Source organism: Lactuca sativa, chromosome 3 (genome assembly GCF_002870075.4).
Source record: "Lactuca sativa cultivar Salinas chromosome 3, Lsat_Salinas_v11, whole genome shotgun sequence".
Lineage (NCBI taxonomy): Eukaryota > Viridiplantae > Streptophyta > Magnoliopsida > Asterales > Asteraceae > Lactuca > Lactuca sativa.
The window spans coordinates 197,309,121-197,322,552 of NC_056625.2; positions in this window are offsets into that span (position 1 = coordinate 197,309,121).

Genomic DNA, 13,432 nt, shown 5'->3' on the forward strand with positions numbered 1-13,432 from the left:
CAGAAGAACATCCTATGTGCTCATGCAACGCTAATGCTTGGATCTAGGTTTCTCTAATGTACATGCAATTCATCCAAGACTTTAAACCCTAGTTCTAGCGTACAATTAGTCATATTAACATGTGAAAGGGTTTTTACATCTTACCTTGATTGTTATGTAGTAACAACAATCTCAAATCCTCCTTGTGATGACTTTAGAAAGCTTAGAGTCACAAGTGTCACTCCTCTAATGGTTCACAAACACCAAGAGCAAGAGGATGAAGATTAAGGAGGGAGGAGGCTGCCCAAAACCTGTGGAAACCCTAGTGGAACTCTTATCCACGTTTTTGGGGCTTTAAGGTTACTATATATATATATATATATATATATATATATATATATATATATATATATATATATATATATATATATATATATATATATATATATATATATATATATATATATATACATGTAGGCTATTAGGTTTTTCAACTAGGAAACCCTAATTTCAGTGCTTAAGCCCTAAGCAACCCATGGACCCTTTTAGAATATCCGTTGGACGATTTCTAATGGGTTTCACCATAAAATTCGTCCAACATATTATTCCAAGGTGATCCATAGCCCAAATCCAATTATCTTATAATTACAGTTCCAGTCCTTTAAGTTTAATTAATCTCTTTTAGTCACAAAATTAATTATCAATTAATCTTGACCAATATTAATTAAACAATATGATTTCTTCTTTAATATATTATTCTTATAATATATTAATAAATCATAATTAATCTTCTCTCTCCATAATTCATCCTATCATGTTGCTTTGGTGAAAGCAACCCAAAAGGACCATGCACCATCGGGTCAAGTACATACCAAAATAGTTATTGACTTAGACAATAATCCAACAGTCTCCCACTTGGATAAGTCTAATAACTATTCTGCGTATGACTTCAGATCTTGATCTGCAATCGTAGCTTTCAAAAGCCGCTGTCAACTATGATCTTATCAGATATGCGTCCTTTAGATAAGGGATCATATATTCCTCCATTCTAGATATCGTATAGACTGAGACATGGATTTAAATCATTGTCCCTGTCTATGTTTTGTTTCTCGATTTTCGATTTATGACGACTGACAACAGACTACAATTGAACACATCAAATTAGTCCCGGCTTGGCCAAGCACTTAGTGTCATCACTAAATCATCGAGGGGCATGCAGATATCGCTTTCATCCCACTTTGGATAAAAGGAACGAATAAACTTTAATTCAATGCTTGCTTGCACTCACTCACCGAATCACACACAACAATATGTATTATAACACCAAGTTACTGGTGCGTTTACATATTATCAATGTGTAACCGACTCGCAAGATACAACTCACACATCTCGGTTTCAAGAATATAAGATATTATCGTCTCACCAATCACTCGTGATAAAATCCATGAAGTGATCCAAGTGAGCGTAGGTTTAATCCAATACTCAAACTCATATTCATAAGCACTAATGAACGTTGCAGCAAACATTTGCTTATGTCTAATACACTTTAGACAATCCACACACCAATTCATGACAGTCTTCATTCATACCTACTTCCAACATATGAAGGACTGTGGTCCGTTCGAATAATTTGATTGTTCTGAACCAATTTAATTATTCAGGAAGTCAAGACATTCAAAGTGAAACACAAATAATAATACTAATCCCATATGGCCCCAAACTCTGGATACAAATAAAACATTTTATTTAATGACCATATTGATTACTCATTATTTGTTGTTTCAGGTAATCAACTTTTTACTTGAATTATTACTACACTTGTCCTATGCTCTCAGCATGCACACAATGTTTACCTACGGTTCTTACTTTGTGAAATAGATCAAATGAACACATTTCCAATCATACTCATTTCACAACTCCCAATCCTTATCATAAGTATAAGAATATCAAATTCTTGTTACTTATGCTAGATTCTAACATTTTATGCAATGATTCTTTCGTAAAGTCATAGCTCAAAATTATCAAGACTTGGCTAATCTCCATCAGAAACAATTCTATAGACATGATGTCTCTCACTCAAAGTATATTCCTTTGAACATCCTTCTTGCATAATAGTTTCTAATCTAGATATAGATTCTCAATATCCAACTCCCAATATGGAAACATTTCCATATTTTCCATATGACAATTCATTCTTAATAGAATCTTATCTATTGATAATAATGTCGATATGGTCCATCCAATACCATACTTCCAACTACTCATAAGCGACCAATCCTCAGCGAGCTTTGGATTTTCCTTAGATAGTTGTTTAATTATCTTAGTCAAAACCGATTCTAATCCTTTTTCCCTCTTAATCTGCTAGACATTTGGAAAATTTTAGAATGGTCAAATATTATAGCACTTGCAATTGATCATTTACCCGAAGCGTATGGGACATGATGCATAATTTCTTACATAAAGATTTGATACTTTATCAATCTTTTGCCATAATATTTTATGTGTCACGTTCTCACCATTCGAATTATGAAGAAGGATGCCATAATCATAATCGAAATTTAGAGAACACACTATGTATTCTTTACTAAATTTATTAAAGCCTTTAGATTTAAAATGAAGCATAATATTCTCTCCCTTAATTATTGGAAAACAACTATTCAACCCTTACGACTTTGCAAAGTATAACTCTTGTTTTCTATAATTATATTGCTAACTTGCACTACTTGCCTTAATAATCATACAAGCACAACAATTATGCTCCCACTATCATGATGATTATTATCATATAAGCATAACACTTATGCTCCCTGTAGCTTTGATATGATAATCCTTTATCTAAGCTTCTTAATCTTATACACCTTTGCCTTGGATAGCTCATATGTGTCTCTAAACAAGTCAGACTAATTGCCAAATCTCACAATTCGAATTATGGAAAGGGATACAGTAACCATAATCGAATTCGAGAATACAATTTTCACAATCACTATCTTCTTAAAATCTCTCTTAGTGAAAGTATTTCCTCATAGTCATTTTCATGAAGGAGGGAATCTTATGACACTTAGATTTTAATGGTGTATGTGTTCCTATCCATGCGAATTTGTCCAAAACCAAAGTTTGCGACAAATGCAAACTCTTATGGACCGAACTTTCTAAATCTTGATTTCTTGCCTTATGGTAACACAAATGCCCACCATGTCTTCCAAGTAGTTAAGCAACTCATCATTTCTTATCAATGTACTTTTCATTGATCAAGGTCCTTGCCTTTTATGCCTTCCAATGAGAACTCATAGAACTCACATGCATAATTAACTCAACTGGAACGACACAGAAACAAGATAGTGTCAACACGATAGGTTGTAAACCTCAAGTCGTGTGCTAGTGATGATCGATAAGGTTTATTCTTGATTTGTACTTAAAACTTTTCAAGACCTTTGAGACTCCCACAGACTCCTTGACATATAATATTCTCTTGTCGAGAAACATTCCTTGACAAAACAAATATTCAAGAGTTAGTGTAGTTCTTATCAAAACACTTCACATAATTGGTCCTAGTTGGTCTTTCTCTTATCCAGGACATCACAACTTTCCACATTTGATGAATGTTATAAACCTTCTTAAGACTTGTCACTCAATGTCACAATCTTAACTCTAAGACTTGTTTTTGGAATGAAGTATGATTGACTTCTTGATATAACCATTTCTTCAATTCTTGATTCCTCTTCTCAGACATACAATTGTACTAAGACTCATTTAGAGGATCAATTGAGATATGGTTCTTAATCATTAAGACCTATCATAAAACATAATAAAGGTACTCTCCCTTGTTCTTCGAATAGATAAACTTTTATCTTTCTGCCTAGTTGATTCTTCTTATTCGTTCTGCTATTGATTTAAACTCTTTCAAATCAACTCGGAATTACACTTATTCTTATAAGTATAACAATATCCACTAAACCTTTAGTAAATCATGACGAATATCTTTGTCACTCTTGTGGTGGACTTGATCTACATACAACCATGTGTACTTGATCTCCTAGTCCTTCACTTGACACTTTGTCAACGAATTAGTCTAATTTCCAAATATGAAACTTCTCATTCATCATGCAATACTTGTTGTATGATTCCAAGTTTCTATCCAATTGAAACTTGGGCGATGAGAAACTTTCCCTGTTTGGTAAATTCTTGACTTTTCCACAACTAACGCAATTAGGAATCAAATCCATTATTGCTAATAATAGAAACTTTCAAACATCAATTTTTCATACACGCCATTGCAAGGATAAATAAATAATATAAAAAATCAAAATTTATTATATTGCGGAAAAAATTTGTCCTTACAATGCAATTCAATTGAAAAACTATGTTAATACATATTTCTTAGCAATCTTATTCTAACCCCAAGTAGTAGCTCAAGATTCAAATCTTCAAGTAATGCGATCGAAATCCATTTCTTCACGATTAGATTCTGCTCACTTCTTCCCATAAGCGTCCTCTCTTTTCTTCGATCGTACAAGACATCGAAATGTAATCTTATCACATCAAGTATTAAGAATCTAGAATAGGAACTTAAGAGCGTTAGTGAATGGATTTTACCTAAATTAGAGCCATACGTTTTGACTCTCCCATCTCTTAGATCTCTTAGGTAAATAGGGCAACTTCGTCTCCAATGCCCCTTCTCTTGGCAATAGAAGCAAATTGACTCTTTTGGAACAGCACACAGAACTACTTCTAACTTTGTCTTTCTCTTATGATCAAACTTTTCGATCATGGCATGCCTTTCGTTGCCATTGCCTATATCCATAGACGCTTGGAAGGCCGATCCACCAATCAACTTTGCTTTTATAGTTCGCCAAATCATTGCTGATTCAACAGCAATAAGCATATAGGTAAGATCAATGAGGGTTACGTCGTGGTTCATCATATATTACTCTCTTACGAACTCACTATATGAGTTAGGAAGTGACTGAAGAACACAGTCAACAACCAGCTCCTCATAGACAACAGATCCCAACATTCTCAATCTATCAATGTGTGACTTCATCTCTAGGATGTGTGCACACATTGACTTTCCTTTTTCATGTTTACTTCCCAAAAGGGCATGAGTGAGTTTGCAATTTTCAATCTTTTGAACTTGTGGGTTAAGGAGAATAATAGGAGGAGGTGGAGGAAGTGAATCATGATCTCGTGTTCCTCTATCGAATCGTGAAATATCATCTTCATGTGAAAAGCTTGTTCCACGGGATTTGGGAAGACCATAGTTGTCATACTTTGACATCTACAAAATGGGAGAAAAATTAAATTCAAGTTAATTGATTGATTAAGTCCTTAATAAGTCACCCAAATGAGATATTAAGTCTAGGACCCAACACAATAGTCTACAACCTAGAAAAGGGATGCCGTAATCTAGTTGCAGAATATTTGAAGGTAAGTGAATGACGATTCACTAATTTCCACCATGAAAAATGAAAAAAGATATTTATGTTTTAAATCTATTGAAAATTCCTAGATCTTTTGAGATTCATTGAACTTTTCAATGGCATGTTTAAAACTCGATATGCCCGTCTAGTTTGTGACTGGGTTACCAAGGATCACAAAGCGGGTGTGAATAACCATACAAACTTACATGGTGCCCCCACATGTTACAGTCACCTATTCGATGTGCCGGTTAACCACACACGCTCCATCGAACTATGACAAACATTGAGTCACCCGTTGCTAGTTTTTCTTAGAACCATTTAGTGTGTCGGTTAACCACACACGCTCCACTAATGTCTTCGCAAGGGCACAAAGTGTAATTTCATGGAATTGCATCAATTCACTTTTGCCTAAAGTAACTAAGATTGGGAATTTTATTAAAGCATTTAGTTACTTTTGTACTTCATTATACTTATAATTGAAGGTTTATGTCCTATCCTACCCGTTCGGCTAACGACCATCCACTAGTCAAGAGTGCGGTGGGTAAGAGTGGATACCCATTCAATTGCCATTTTATAGGTAATTTCCTTAAACACCCTTTATAGACCAACTTCGTGAATGAGGCCTACTAACGGTAAGACTGACTGTTTACTCATATATATATATATATATATATATATATATATATATATATATATATATATATATAATATTAGACTTTTAATGTTATATATACTATAGGGTGTATTTTATACTTTTAAAATACTAGATGGTCAAATTTAATAATTATACTTTTAATTTAATTAAATTGTAAACCAAAACCTTATGGATTTATTAAATCTCTTTTAATTATACACTTTAATTAATTAATAAAACCATAAGGGTGTGAATTGAACTTTTCAAAACAATAATAGGGTTTTAGAATTAAACTTCTAATCAACTTTTAAATTCCAAAACTTGAGGGCAAGTTTTGAAACATTTCAAAACATTAGGGTTTTAACTATTTAATTTTCAAAACAATACCTTTAAGTTCAAATTTAAACCATAAAAGTTACATGGGCACAATTGAAACTTTTTTTAGAATACAAGGATCAAATAACAAATAATAGAAATTAAACAATTAATTTTGTCATTATCTATATTTGATCTAATTTCAATTTCTTGCAAGATAAGTTACCCAATTAATACAAATAATCAATCTTTAATCATATAAGGAAGTTATTATCTAATTAATTGGTAATTATCTTGTGTTTTGGCAAGGATAATCTTTTAGAAACATTAAAAATCGTATTTTATAAGCTTAAAACGAATATGGTAATTATCCATAAGCAAAACAACAATAAAATCCGAAATTCCCTCTGTCTGACGCTCTGACTCGCCGAGTCACAGATTGGAACTCACCGAGTAGGGCAGACTCGCCGAGTCCATGTAGTGACTCGCTGAGTCAGTTCGAACAGAAGGCCAGAATTTGATTTTCAGTTAATAATTCAACATAGCATCACATACAACAGAAACCAATCAAGGATCTGATACCACTGATGGGTTTTAGCCATAAGAACATCCTATGTGCTCATGCAACCCTAATGCTTGGATCTAGGTTTCTCTATTATACATGAAATTCATCCAAGTCTTTAAACCCTAGTTCTAGCGTACAATTAATCATATTAACATGTGAAAGGGTTTTTAGATCTTACCTTGATTGTTATGTAGTAACAACAATCTCAAATCCTCTTTGTGATGACTTTAGAAAGCTTAGAGTCACAAGTGTCACTCCTCTAATGGTTCACAAACACCAAGAGCAAGAGGATGAAGAATAAGGAGGGAGGAGGCTGCCCAGAACGTGTGGAAACCCTAGTGGAACTCTTATCCACATTTTTGGGGCTTTAAGGGTACTATATATACATGTAGGCTATTAGGTTTTTCAACTAGGAAACCCTAATTTCACTGCTTAAGCCCTAAGTAGCCCATGGACCCTTTTAGAATATCCCTTGGATGATTTCTAATGGGTTTTACCATAGAATTCGTCCAACCTATTATTCCAAGGTGATCCATAGCCCAAATCCAATTATCTTATAATTACAGTTCCAGTCCCTTATGTTTAATTAATCTCTTTTAGTCACAAAATTAATTATCAATTAATTCTTGACCAATATTAATTTAACATAATGATTTCTTCTTTAATATGTTATTCTTATAATATATTAATAAATCATAATTAATCTCCTCTCTCCATAATTCATCCTATCACGTTGCTTTGGTGAAGGCAACCCAAAAGGACCATGCACCATCGGGTCAGGTACATACCAAAATAGTTATGGACTTAGACACTAATCCAACAGTCACAACATCCCCGCGTTAGAAGGAATTTTTTCTCAAAATTAGCATTTCAACTGCGACTTCATGCATTGAGGACAAGACGTGGGTATTTTTTTATATGGCCTTCGCGTTCGCAGAGGTACTTGGGTCCTTGTTTAACGTTCCAATGGACCTTCACGATGGAAATGCGACTTTGTTTCGTTCTATTGATCTCTCGATCCATGATTTCAACCAGTTCTTCTACGAAGTGGAGGCTCTCGTTGATTTCGATTTCGTCAAGTGGTATCACAAAAGTCTCGTCAGATAGACACTTCTTTAAATTTGACACAAGGAAGGTCGGATGTGCATTATTAGATTCTTGTGGTAGTCGAAGTTTGTATGCCACTGGGTTAATCCTGGCAATGATTTCAAATGGCCCAATGTACCTTGTATTTAGTTGCCCACGTTTATTGCGACGCATCATTATTTTCCATGGTGTGACCTTTAGTAGAACTCGGTCCACAATCCTGTTAGGGAATTTCCGCTTTGCTAGCTGTGTATTTCCCATTTCAGCCTAGCGTAGCGGTGATCTGCATTTGCGGCTATAGAGAGGTTCGAATGGAGCGACCTTAATGTTAGGGTGATAGTTGTTATTGTGTCAAAATTCAATGAGTGGTAAGTGGGCATCCCACGCATTACCGAAGTCAATCACCCATGCTCTTAGCATATCATCCAAGGTTTGAATAGTTCTTTTTCCCTGGCCGTCGGTTTGTAGGTGGTAGGCCGTACTCATGTCTAGCCTAGTCCTTATAAGGGCTGCCAGAATCATGAAATGAATCTACTATCTCTGTCAGAGATAATAGATATTGAGTTACTGACACATCATGCAGTCGTATAATCTCTTTGATGTATGTTCTAGTCAATTTCTCCCTCTTGTCGGTTTCTCTGATTGGTAGGAAGTGCGTGGATTTGGTCAACCCATCAATGATTACCCAAATGGTATCGAGACCATCCGTTGTCTTGGGTAACATGGTCATGAAGTCCATGGTTATCCGCTCTCACTTCCTTTCGGGTATCACTGGTTGTTGTAGGAAAGCCAAAGACTTCTGTTATTCTACCTTGACCTTGGCATAAGTCAGATGTTTGCCTACATATGTAGCGATGACAGCTTTCCTATTCGGCCACCGAGATCACTTTTTGAGGCGCAGATACATCTTGTGTGATCCTGGATGAATGGAGTAGTGAGTTTTGTGTCCTTCGTTCGTGACGATGTCTCTGAATCTACCAACTTTGGTGTCCAGATCCGGTTCATGGGAAAACGCGCCCCGCCGCTCCTTTCTTTTAGGTTCTTATGATTGGTGAAGATTGTACATTTCGTGTCATAGAGATATTGCCTCAAGATCTCTAGGGCGAATACTATTGCTCCTAGTTCGAGGTCATACGTGACCTAGCTGACCCCGTATGTCTTTAGCTGTCTTGAGGCATAAGTAATGACTTCTCCTCGAAGCGCTGCATAGGGCCTGCTTTACTATTTGGAGTGTTGTTTGTTGCTTCTCCCTCTAAGTGATTTTTGATTCTCATTTGTTTTTCTAGCGGATTTTCACCATCTCGACTGTTGTTTAAATCGGTAGGGAACGTATGGGTTCGGTTTACGTGACTACACTAATTCGAATGGTAAAACGTCCACTCGCACTCCTGGGTAGCGTTATCCCGAAGTTCATGTTAGGACTCATATATGGTCCATCTATCATTAACTCGTACATATAGGTCGTATATAATTGATATTAGTAAGACAGTCGGATTTGTGTTTATAAGAGATGAGGGTTTCGATATTCAGTGGGTTAGGTGAAGGGTCTTGCCGTAGCACAATCAATTGGGAAGGTGAGGACTAAACTAATCCAAATCGAATGACGTCATCGAACCTTCTTAGTAAAACATGTGTTAAGTTGTATTCATACGAAATATTTGTTAGGGAGATAGAGCATCTTGTGCTTCTTGTTAGTACGTTCTGTGTTGATCGGTGTTAATATTACTGCAGATGATTCGCATTGCAGCAACTAGTACTGATAGTTAGCGATGATACTTCATATTATGATCCCTAACAGGTCTCTCTATGATCGCTCGATGCATATAAGTGTTTTGATTTGATTGAACGAGAGACTATTTTAACTACTCTTTTAAACACGGTAATCTTAGCAACATACCACCTACATTACAAACATATGTTACTTAAATGTTATTGTTTTTGAAACAATCCTAAATGTCCTAATAAGGTTCCTTGTTGTGTGTGGTTGTTCGGTTGTTACGCTCCTCCTACCCATCCGTCATTACTCTAGGTTGGGCAGTCCCTCTTGAAGTGTCCTGTTTCACCGCATAGGTGGCCTACTGGACTCACACTGGAATTGCCGTACGAGGTGATGTGTCGGGTCGGTGTCCTACAGGAACGGGCAGTGTGCCCCTTCTTGTTGCAGTTTCGGAAAACCCCCTTGTGATGGTAGTTACACTTGTTACACTTTGGAAGCATTCTAATATATCGTATGGCCGGTGCTTGAGTGACAGATATTGTGGCTAATGTTGAGGCACGTGTCGTGACTGTTGTTATAATTGCAGGGGTAGACTCGGATTGTTGTCTTTTAGAACGTTCTTGAGATAGGTTGTGCTCCTTTTTGTCCCAAAACTTTCATTTCTTTCTGTTAGGTTTGTGGTCTGAGGCATCTTCATTGCTATACACCCGCTGGTGTTCTTGATTGTTACTGCGGTTAGTATTGCCGACACCGCCTCTGTCTTCACTGGCGTTGTTAGCATTGAGTTGTGCCATGACGGCTGTCATGGATTCCGTGACCACAACTTGAAAAGTAGCAGAGTCTATCTGTAGGATTTGTGCCTTGCTAGTTGGCTGGTTATCTCCTTGTGAAGATATAACTCTGTTGCATGGTGATAAATGATTTCTTGAGTAGGGATGATCATCTCTAGTTATATCCTTACAATTTATATAAATATATATAAACTTCGCAATTTACTGAACTATTCTCGATGTTCCTGCTAAAAATTATTGCGATGGATTTATGTTAATGGGTAGAAGCAGGTGTTGTACGAATGTTAAATTTACCCATCCTAGTTACTATCTTTGCCGAAACACACTTAGCTGAGGAGTTCTGATGGGATCCGGGGCATTAGTGCTGGTATTATCGCACCCTATAGGTGTACGAAAAAGGCACCTTTCAACCATAATGTTTAAAGGTGAGATTATAATGAGTCTTTAGAAAGGGGTATACATCATGAGTTATCTAACTAAGTTTATCATAGTTCTAAGTGTATCGTATTCTGATTTTTATGGTGTTTTGAAAACAATTCATAATGAAAGTCTATATATAATAAACCTATGAATTTTTAGTAGTATTGTATCCAAATGAAACCTTGTAATTTGATCAAAACTAGGTCCTTCCTACCACCAATTGATGTATGCTTAGTTATATATAATTAAGAGTCAATAGACCTTCGAATTCAATGGGTCTTCCCTAAGCCCATTTTGTTAATATGATTCTAGTAATTATAGTTTCAGAGAAAATTTTGACCTTCATGCAGGTCAACACCACATCATTGTAAGGAAAAGTTTGGACAACAAATAAATCCCTCAACTAATGTAATCACTAAATCGTAGGGTCGAGTCTATACATAGAAAAGAGTAGCACCAACGCATACTCATGAACCTAATCTATAAGGTCTTTTGAGTAGCATGAACTCTACTGATGACGATCCGTCCCCGGTGGTGCTTGAGGCGAAGTCGATGCGCCCTATAGTTCTGCCAACCTACGCTCTGCCGAGTGTGTATTCTGATACTCTTTTGCCTCTGCCTGAGCGGCTACACGGTCCTTAAGAAGTTGTTCCCTAAATAGCAGTCTCTTTCCATGTCTTGGTTACGTGAAATGGTAGCGTCTGTAGTAGCAAACAGCTCCCAAAGTCGATTTGCAGTCTCCCTATTTTGGTCCCCGATGTTCCTAATCAGCTGGGTCATCACCAGGAGCGCTCCGTCATCCGGTCCCCCATGGTTGATGTCATTGCAACCTCGTTGGTCTCCAAATGGTGATTGTTGTCGCTGATGGTGACTCCACCCCTCGATCAATGTTGCCCAACGGGGCACATGTCCGATGTAGTCGAAACGGTTTGCGAGAACTCTGGCTATGTACGTAGAGTTGATGACCTTTGGCTCCACTTTTGAATCTTCCCCTTCGTCTTCTTCGGGCTCTTTCCTCGAACACCTCTTTGAGATCCTCTTCTGATTGTTCTCCTAACCGTCCATCCTCTCTCGGGTTCGGAAAGTAGGGGTTGTCTGGTAAGTAGAATCTTGCCATGATATGTGTGTGAGAATAGGAGGGGTAAAAGGCATATAATAGTCATATTCCTAGAAATACTTATAGGGGTTTGGTCCTTATTAGTTACTTCTATAATGACATAGTGCATATTAGTTACATATAACAAAAGATATGATAGACCTTTGAATAAGTAATCCTACCCGAAGACCACATCCAAACAGGGAAAAGGGAGTAAAGGAATGATCACAGATTCTAAGTCTATGACCTCTAAGTTATATATAACTTTAGCGTATCCACTTAGTGATTATAGACCTACTAATAAGGATCTGTTTAGTTTTCACATAAGTTACAATACTACAAAATACTCCTATAGTATTTTAAATGTTATGTTTGGCTGTTAGTAACTTTCTGGTATGGGAGGTTTTTAGTCTTCTTGCTCACTACAACCATCCCCCGGCATACATTAGTCACACCTCGGATAAATATAGTTGATCAGACTATATTCATCCCACGCCTGATTACACATCCCAAGGTCTACTTGTAGTGTCCAACTCCTCATTTTACTTTTGTATTGTCCTAGATATGACACTAAACTAGCATGTATGCATGTGCTCATACTTTTTAACAAGAAACTATTTCATTTCTAGAAGTATAGTTGTTTGAAAGTGTTTAATCAGAGACTTTTAGTCCCAATGTATTTATAGTTGTATATCTTATGTGGTTCGATATACTTAGTTCACTATAAACAATGTTCTGATACCAATCTGTCACACTGTTAGGGTGCAAAGTCATGCTTGGATGTAATGTTTTAGGCTTTCCTCTTTGTATGTGTAAATGGGTTGAGTCTTTTCCTATAAATAGGAAGTGAGTGACTCCCATTATGTAAGAGTCCATTTTGGAGTGTTAGACTAGAGAGAGAAATTGTATACAAACCCATTTGTATAATCTTTCTAGATCTAATAAGAGCTTACAAAGATTTATTTACTCCTTATGTTCTTGAATTTCTATGATTAATCACTAGATCTTTCTAATTCCGCATATGCCATCAAAATCAACACAACTACAATTGGTATCAAAGCAGGATTCAAACTACTTCGATCTGATTTTCGTGTTAGAATCATTTGCTTTTTGAGTTGCAACTTTACTCAAAATTTTCCGTGCATTTTGGTTTTGAAAATCACATTTGATCTTCAGATTTGAACTGACTCTGTCTTTGAATTGTTAAGTCGAGTAATCGATTAGTGATTTGTGATCAATTCAATTGATCAAATTCTCTATTTCATCAAGTTTTTCAAGCTTTCTGAAAATTTCTGTGTTCATCAATGGCGAACTTCAACATGAATACAATGACTTCCTTCTCTCACTTGCTTGGTTCTTCAACCAAAATTCCGATGTTAATTCCAGAATACTATGATCAGTGGGCTGATGGA